The 8,087-nt window shown below is 47.3% G+C and overlaps 1 protein-coding gene across 4 annotated transcripts in view; it reads left to right on the top strand.

The window, feature by feature from the left end:
- Positions 1 to 865: 865 nt before the first annotated feature.
- CIB2 (calcium and integrin binding family member 2) overlaps positions 866 to 8,087 on the top strand; it is an 18,104-nt gene continuing 10,882 nt past the window's right edge. For 2 of the 4 annotated variants that reach the window (XM_011982689.1, XM_011982692.1), the window contains exon 1: positions 870 to 903. The gene's annotated coding sequence lies outside the window, so the exon portion shown is untranslated. Of the gene's footprint in view, positions 910 to 8,087 lie in introns of all 4 variants that reach the window. The other 2 variants (XM_011982690.1, XM_011982691.1) reach the window with 2 other exon arrangements.

Here is an 8,087-nt window from a genome sequence, read left to right as displayed (position 1 = left end):
TTTGCAAAGTGCTGGGTCCTTTTCACCTCCATACTTTTCACCAAGGCCTGGCATAGTGGCCATTGTCACTGACTCCCAGTGGTTGATACTCACCTTGGGTAGGCCATGCTGTGGATGGAGGCGGGTCATCTAGACAGACAGGACCCCTCTGAGATGAGTTTGTCATCTGGATGGCCCTAGGAGCCAAGTGCTGCCCCCACCTGGAGTAATGCTCACCTGGGGGTCCCCAGCAGTCCCTACCCTCACCTCTACGCCGATGCTACCCGGTACCCTGCCCACCTTTCTCCCTCCCGTATCTCCCTGGCCTCTTCACTCCCTTCCCTGGGTGACCTCATCCCTTTCTGGCTTCAGATACCAGATACATACTGATGCTTCCCCAGTCTATGTGCCTGGAACTCTCAGTCTCTGAGCCTGGGACTGCACAACCCCGCTAGCACCATGCTCAGGGGTACAGTGAGGATGGCACCCTATGCAGCTACATGAGGTGGCCCTGTGGGTCCTCATTCGGAGTTGTCTCCCAGCCACTTCCCCATCATCCCCCAGTGTATCCCACTGGCACTCAAATCAGCCACGCATACCTGTGAGCATTCATCTTCCTCCTAAATGTGCACCCTAAAGCATGCCATAGCCCCCGACCATGCACTAAGCTCCTTAGGCCTAGCCCAGGATGGACAAAGGTTTTGGGAGGCATTTTCTGTACCTACTAGAACCAACTTTCCCCAGTGGGTGAGGGTGGGGTGGGGAGGGGTAGTAGTGATTCTTCTGCCCTCAGTCCGCGGCTATCCCCTGTGAGCCCTGTGGCATCAAGGCCTCTGAGAAAGAAAGGGGCCTGGGAATCACACACTGACTATGTGTTTTCCCTCAACAGGACTGCACCTTCTTCAATAAGAAGGACATCCTCAAGTAAGTGTGGCTTCTCGTTCACCCTGTTGGGACTGGGACTGGGGCCAGCGTGAGGCTGGGGCACCCCACATGGGCTGGTTGTGCTAGCTGGGGCTGAGGCGGAGCATCAGCATCTGTCAGGAACCACATTCAGGTCCCCACTCCGCCACTGGGCTGGTATGGAGTTACAGCTTCCCACTCCTCCCGGGGCCCAGATCCTCCTGCTGGGGAATGAACATCTACTTACTACATGCTGAGCTTTCGGGTGGGTGGTTTCAGGCACATTCTTATTTAATCCTCATTGTGACCTTATAACAAGAGAATCCATTTAACCCCATTTTACAGATGGAGCTTAGCAACTTGGCTAAAGTCACAGAGCCAGGGACTCAAGACCCAGCCTCTAACTCCAGGTCCCTTGCTATTTCACTGCATCTGGGTCCTGGTATAGGAGGGAGTCCCTTTCTGTTGTTAGACAGGGGTCCCTAAGGGCCCTTTGGCTCTAGCTTTGATGTTCTTCCACTCCTAGGATGTCTAAAAGTTGAGGGCATACCCATCGCCCCTGAGCTATTCATCAGGGTGCTGCTTCTTCCCAGGACAGCCCTTCTCCTTGGTGTTGGTGGGGATGGGGGGTGGATCTGGATGGCAAAGACGAAGGGGATTGGCAGCCTCAGAAACCCAGGACCAGACGGTGAGCAGGAATCACTGAATACCAAGAAACCTGCCCCATGGGCCTCAGTAGGCCCCTCTGCCCGGGCTATCAGGTGGCACTAAAAGCCAGCAAAGTCCCAGGATCACTTCCCCTGGAGATCGACGGTCAGGCTGGGACCAGAGCCCATTGCAGCTTCCCAAGAGAGCTGTGCTGCAACTTGTCACTGCCCTAACCACTCTGCTCATTCAGTCAGTGCCTCTCGGCTTTCCTCTCTACCCAGGCTATTCCAACCTGTACCCTGCATGGGCAGGGGGCACCCCACTTCCACCACCTTAAAGAGTCTGGGCAAGGGGCAAAGCCCCCAGGCCTGGCATCAGTAGACCTGGGCTCTACTCCCACATTTCAGTTCTATGGCCTTGGGTAACCATTTGACCTTCCCTGAGCCTCAGTTTTCTTCTGTATAATAGGGATAGTGAAACCTACCCTCATAGCATTGCTGAGAGGCCGCAACACTGGGGTATAGTGTTTGATAGGTGGGATTTGCCCTGTAGCTTGAGACATGTCAGGGGTGAGGTCCCCATTTGGACAGCATGGCTTTCAGTATTGGAATAACAAAGCTGTCACCATCACCCCTAGCATTCTTGTGGCACCTTTTACCTTTCAGAGTTCTTGGCATAGAGCCTCATTTGAGCCTCACAGGGAACTTCGGATCCCCTGCCTTTGTAGATGCCAAGCCCAGGCTGCCTGTCTTCTGAGGCCCATGGGCATTTTCATTCTGGCAACAAAAGCGCCTTGCCCCGGCCTTTGCACTGACTGTCACCACTCCCTGGAGTGTCCTCCTCTCCTCTGCCCACAGCATTGCTATGCATCCTTCCAGACCCAACTCCAGAGTCATCCCCTTTATAAGCACCCCAACATCCTGCCACCCTAGTGCTCCCCCAGCTGCTCTAACAGCCTGTTAGGGGCTCTTTGGGTTTCTGGGCCCAGATGCCCAGCTGCCCCCGAGACTTGCTATCAGGCAGGACTAATGGGGAGCATGGCACCTGTTAGCCACCAGTGACCATATGAAGAGTGCGTGGGTGAAAGACAGGATTGGCTGAGGGAGAACATGCCAGGCTAGGGAGCAGCAGAGGTGAGACACAGGCCAGCTTTTCCCACTCCCACTCCCACTCCCATCCTCCAGTGGTCTCACTGAGAGCAGCAAAGTTGCCTGTGTGGGGAAGAGGAGAGAGGAGCTCAAAGGCCAGTCCAGGAATCAGATCCAATATCATGGGCCTTTGGTGGTGGTTTTAGTCCATTCACATGCTGCTATAAAGAACTGCCTGAGGCTGGGTAATTTATAAAGGAAAGAGTTTTAATTGATTCACAATTCTACATGGCTGGGGAGGCTTCAGAAAACTTACAATCATGGCAGAAGGGGAGGCAAACACATCCTTCCTCATATGGCGGCAGGAGAGAAAAGTGCCAGGCAAAGGGGGAGAAGCCGCTTATAAAACCATTAGATCTTGTGAGAATCACTATCATGAGAACAGCATGCCCCCATGATTCAATTATCTCCCGCCAGGTCCCTCCCATGACACGTGAGGATTATGGGAACTACAATTCAAGATGAGATTTGGATAGGGACACAGCCAAACCATATTAGGGGTATCCCTGGCCCCTTGGAAAATGAGGAGCTCCAGGCAGGTGAGAGGACTTGGGGAGGGGTGTTCTGGCTCCCCACAGCCCTGGCCTGCACACCTCTGCACGCATCAGCACCCTAGGCTCTGTAACTCAACACCAGAGCAAAACCCAAGCCTGAGGCCCCGTCTGCAGCTGGGGGATGACATTGCTTGCAGGAGCTGTTTTCTCACAGGGCCCTGCGTCCAGGAGGGCTGGGTGACGGTGTTATTAAACATCAAAAGAGCTACCTGGAGTTTTGCTGCCCACCTGTCCACCCTCAGGGAAGGGTAGTAAGACAAGGCAGGATTCAGGATTGCCTGTCTGTGGAGAGACCAGGCATGGCCATGATGGCTCAATTCCAGTTTCAGCCCTTTCACTTTTCTCCAGCCTTCTCTGTGGAGAGGCCAGCATGACTGACTGCCCCTCCAGGAAAGCCCTCTCCACTGTTCACATCTCAGGTCAGGGTGACACAGCTGAGGCCTGGAGCCCAGAGAGGGCAAGGTCAGCTGCAGAGCCAGGCTGTCCAGCCCCAGGCCTTGCTCATCTTCCCTGCTCCCGAGGGCCTTTCAGGGCTGCTACTCCCCACCCCCACCGGGATGGTTTTCTTGGTAAGCTGCTCCCTGAGTACTGATCAGATGGCGAAGAGGAAACTTGAGCAGGAGGTGTTTCTTTGCATGTTGGGGCCCAGCTCTCTGGCAGCTTTGGGGCAGTGATACCGAGTCACAGATAGCCCGCCTCCAATTCTCCTTCCCTCTGTCCTGCCCGCACCCAGGTAGATCCGATTGCTCCCCAGGACACAGCTCCTCCATTCCCACCCTGAGCCCGAGTGGGCAGCCACCCTGTTCAGTCACCTTGCTTTCCATAGGTAAGAGCTTAGCACTTCGACTTCCCTTGTCCCCTAATTAGGCTGTGCTCTTTAATCAGCGGGACAGTAGTCCTTGTCCCCTTGGTACACAGAGAGGCCCACCCAGCCAGCACCCCAAAGTGTTTGCCTACTTGTTCTTTTATTGTTTATTTTCTCAACCTTTTAAAAGCTTTGTGCAACCTGTTTTAATTACTTACTACACATATACATAATGATTATAGAAAAATTAGAAAATGAAGCCAGTCAAGAGAAGACAAAAAAAAATTACCTGTAAGCGTATGACCCAGAAATAATGGCTATTAACCTTTTGGTATATATTATGCCAGTGTTTTTCTTTTGTATGTGTTTATCAAAAAGTCAGATCATGGCCGGGTATGGTGGCTCACACCTGTAATCCTAGCACTTTGAGAGGCCGAGGTGGGTGGATTACATGAACTCAGGGGTTTGTGACCAGCCTGGCCAACATGGTGAGACCCCTGTCTCTAAAAAAAAAAAATGCAAAAGTTAGCCAGGTGTGGTGGTGTGTGCCTGTAGTCCCAGCTCGGCACATGGCGGAATAGTCAAATTCTTAGAAACAGAAAGTAGAATAGTGGTTGCCAGGGGCTGAGAGGAGGGGGAACGGGGAGTTATTGTTTGATTAGTACAGAGTTTCAGTTTTGGAAGAAGGAGAGAGTTCTGGAGGTGGACCAGTGGTGGTGATGGTCGCATAATAATGTGAACATATTTAATGCCACTGAACTGTACCCATCAAGATGGTGAAGATGGTACACTTTATGGCATGTGCATTTTACCACAATTCAGAAAAACTAATAATTAAAATGATAAATTTTATGTTTTTTTAAATTATTATTATTATTATTATTATTTGAGACGGACTCTCGTTCTGTCACCCAGGCTGGAGTGCAGTGGCTCAATCTCAGCTCACTGCAAGCCCCGCCTCCCAGGTTCACGCCATTCTCCTGCCTCAGCCTCCCAAGTGCCACACCTGGCTAATTTTTTTTTATATTTTTAGTAGAGATGGGTTTCACCATGTTAGCCAGGATGGTCTCGATCTCCTGGCCTCGTGATCCACCTGCCTCGGCCTCCCAAAGTGCTGGGATTATAGGCGTGAGCCACGGCGCCCGGCCTATGTTATTTTATCACAATTTTTTTTTTTTTTTTTTTGAGATGGAGTCTGGCTCTGTCGCCCAGGCTGGAGTGCAGTGGCACAATCTCTGCCTCCTGAGTTCGAGTGATTCTCCTGCCTCAGCCTCCTGAGTAGCTGGGATTATAGGCACGTGCCACCAGGCTGGGCTATTTTTTGTGTTTTTAGTAGAGATGGGTTTCACCATGTTGGTCAGGCTGGTCTCAATCTCCTGACCTCGTGATCTGCCCGCCTTGGCCTCCCAAAGTGTTGGGATTACAGGCATGAGCCACTGTGCCTGGCCATTTATCACAATTTTTAAAAATAAAAAAAGGTAAGAAAAAAGATCTTACTGTCCCCCTACTACCCAAGATAATCACTAACATTGTAGTGACCAGCCTTCCTTTTAGTCTTTCTTTTTGTAGGTATATAAATGTGTACAAGCTTTTTTTTTTTTTTTAAATGGGGTTATACTGTACAGTCTGCTTTTTTCATTTAACAGCTTGCAAACAACTTTCAATATCATTAGATATTCTGCTATAATATTTTAAATGGCTGCATTTAATGGATATTTCTTAATTCGTGTAGTTGAACATTTAGATTTCCAACTTTTCACGATTTTAATTTGTACTTCAGTGAATATTCTTGTGGTACCATTCACATAACTGCACATGTCTGGGTATTTCCAACAAATTGCCTGATCAAAGATATGGATATTTTTAAGACTTTAGCTTTTCCCCCCCACTACTGTTATATGTTTTTTGTCTTCTGACCCCAGATCATTCATTGAATAACCCAAGAGTCTGAAGCTCAGCTGCCTGTAAGGGGGGCCAACATGCACTGTAAATAAATGAAGCTGTCTAGTTGGGTGGGAACTCTTTGGAATGGATACCTGCAGAAATAGCTGCTCCTTAGCCCAAGCTAGTTATTGCCTTGGGGGAATTCAGACCATCTTGATGAAGAAACCTAGGTTTATAGTGTAAGATCTTTCAATCTGTATATGTTGGCAACAAAATTCTAAATTTATTATTTTGGCGTAATTTAATTATTTTAAAATGCTATGTGAAAACTAGGCATGAATGTGGATTGCTGGTTTGTGACTTTCAAAGGAATTAATCTTTCCCCCACTGATTTCAAATGCTGTGTCATGGGCTCATTCTCATTTATGTTGGTGTCTACCACTTCTAGTCTGCCTTGTAAATGCCAATGTCTATTTCATACATTGTCCTTATTATAGCTTTAAACTGTTTTAATACCTGATAGAGACAAATGTTTCCCCCGTTTCTCTTTCTTCAGGGTTCCCCTGCAACACTCCTACATTTATTCTTCTAAACAAGCTTTTTTTTTTTTTTTTTTTTTTTTATTGCCAGTAGCTTGAAGAAACACTTAACCAAACAAACTTTTGAATCGGTCTGGCTAGATCCCAAATAGATCATTTGCAGATTTTGATTAGTATTGTATTCATTTTATAGAAGAATGAGCAGAGCATTGTCATCATTACAGCATTAAGTCTTTCCAATCAGGAATGTACAATAGTTATCTAACTACCTAAAATATTTTTATATCTTTTGTTAAACTTTCATGGTTTTTTTTTGATACTTCAAAATTAGTGCATTTTGCACCAATTTTATACTTAGTTGTTTTTGTTTTTTCGGTTCTTTTAAATTGTGAATTCAACTTTTTTTTAATTAAAAAAATATATAGAAACAGTCTTACTGTATTGCCCAGGCTGGTCTCAAACTCCTGGCCTCAAGCAATCCTTTCCCTTTGGCCTCCCAAAGCACTGGAATTACAGGCATGAGCTGCTGCACTCAGCCAAATCCTATTTTTGAAAAGGCTAATTTTGATACATAATAGAAACACTGTTGTGTACAAAGGCTTCTGAACTCTTTCTATTTCGAATAGTCTTTAAGCTAATTATTTTTGGTTTTCCAGTAAATGATAACTTGCTTCCTCTCCAATATTTAAGTGTACTATTTTACCGTTTTAACTAATTACATTCCTCCCTCAGTATCTGCAGGTGATAGGTTCTAGGACCTCCCAAGGATACCAAAAACTGCAAATGCTTAAGTCCTTGATATAAAATGGCATAGTATTTGCATGTAACCTATGCACATCCTTCTGTATAATTTTTTTTTTTTTTTTTTCAGGCAGGATCTCTGTTTCCCAGGCTGGAGTGCAGTGGTGCGATCATGGCTCACTGCAGCCTCAAACTCCTGGGCTCAAGTGGCCCTCCCACCTCTGCCTTCTGAGTAGTTGGGACTATAGGCACATGCCACCAAGCCTGATTAATTTATATATATATATATATAGTAGAGACAAGGGTCACACTGTTTTGCCCAGGCTGGTCTCAAAACTCCTGGGCTCAAGTGATTGGCTCACCTCAGCCTCCCAAAGTGCTGGGATTACAGGCATAAGCCACCATGCCCAGCTGCTCCTATATACTTTAAATCGGCACCTCCTGTACACTTTAAATCATTACATTACTTATAATACCTAATACAACATAAATGCTGTGTAAAGGGTTGCTATACTGTATTAAGGAATAATGACAAGAAAAAAACTATAGATGTTTAGTATAGATGCAATTTTTTTTGTCAAATATTTCCCGTCTTCAGTTGACTCACGATGCAGAACTCACGGACCTGCACGGCCAATAGTAGATTGACTCGTGCTCCTGGGGGGAAATGTTATGTAATAATGGTGATTATAGGCATCCCACATTGACAGGTATATCCCCAGTATATACAAAAATTAGCTGGGCGTGGTGGTGGGCACCTGTAGTCCCAGCTACTCAGGAGGTTGAGGCAGGAGAATTGCTTGAACCCAGGAGACGGAGGCTGCAGTGAGCCGAGATTGAGCCACTGCACTCCAGCCTGGGTGACAGTGCAAGACTCAAAAAAAAA

Source organism: Mandrillus leucophaeus, unplaced genomic scaffold (genome assembly GCF_000951045.1).
Source record: "Mandrillus leucophaeus isolate KB7577 unplaced genomic scaffold, Mleu.le_1.0 Scaffold241, whole genome shotgun sequence".
NCBI lineage: Eukaryota > Metazoa > Chordata > Mammalia > Primates > Cercopithecidae > Mandrillus > Mandrillus leucophaeus.
Note: the sequence above shows the minus strand (reverse complement) of the source record. Positions and strands in the feature narration are given on the sequence as shown.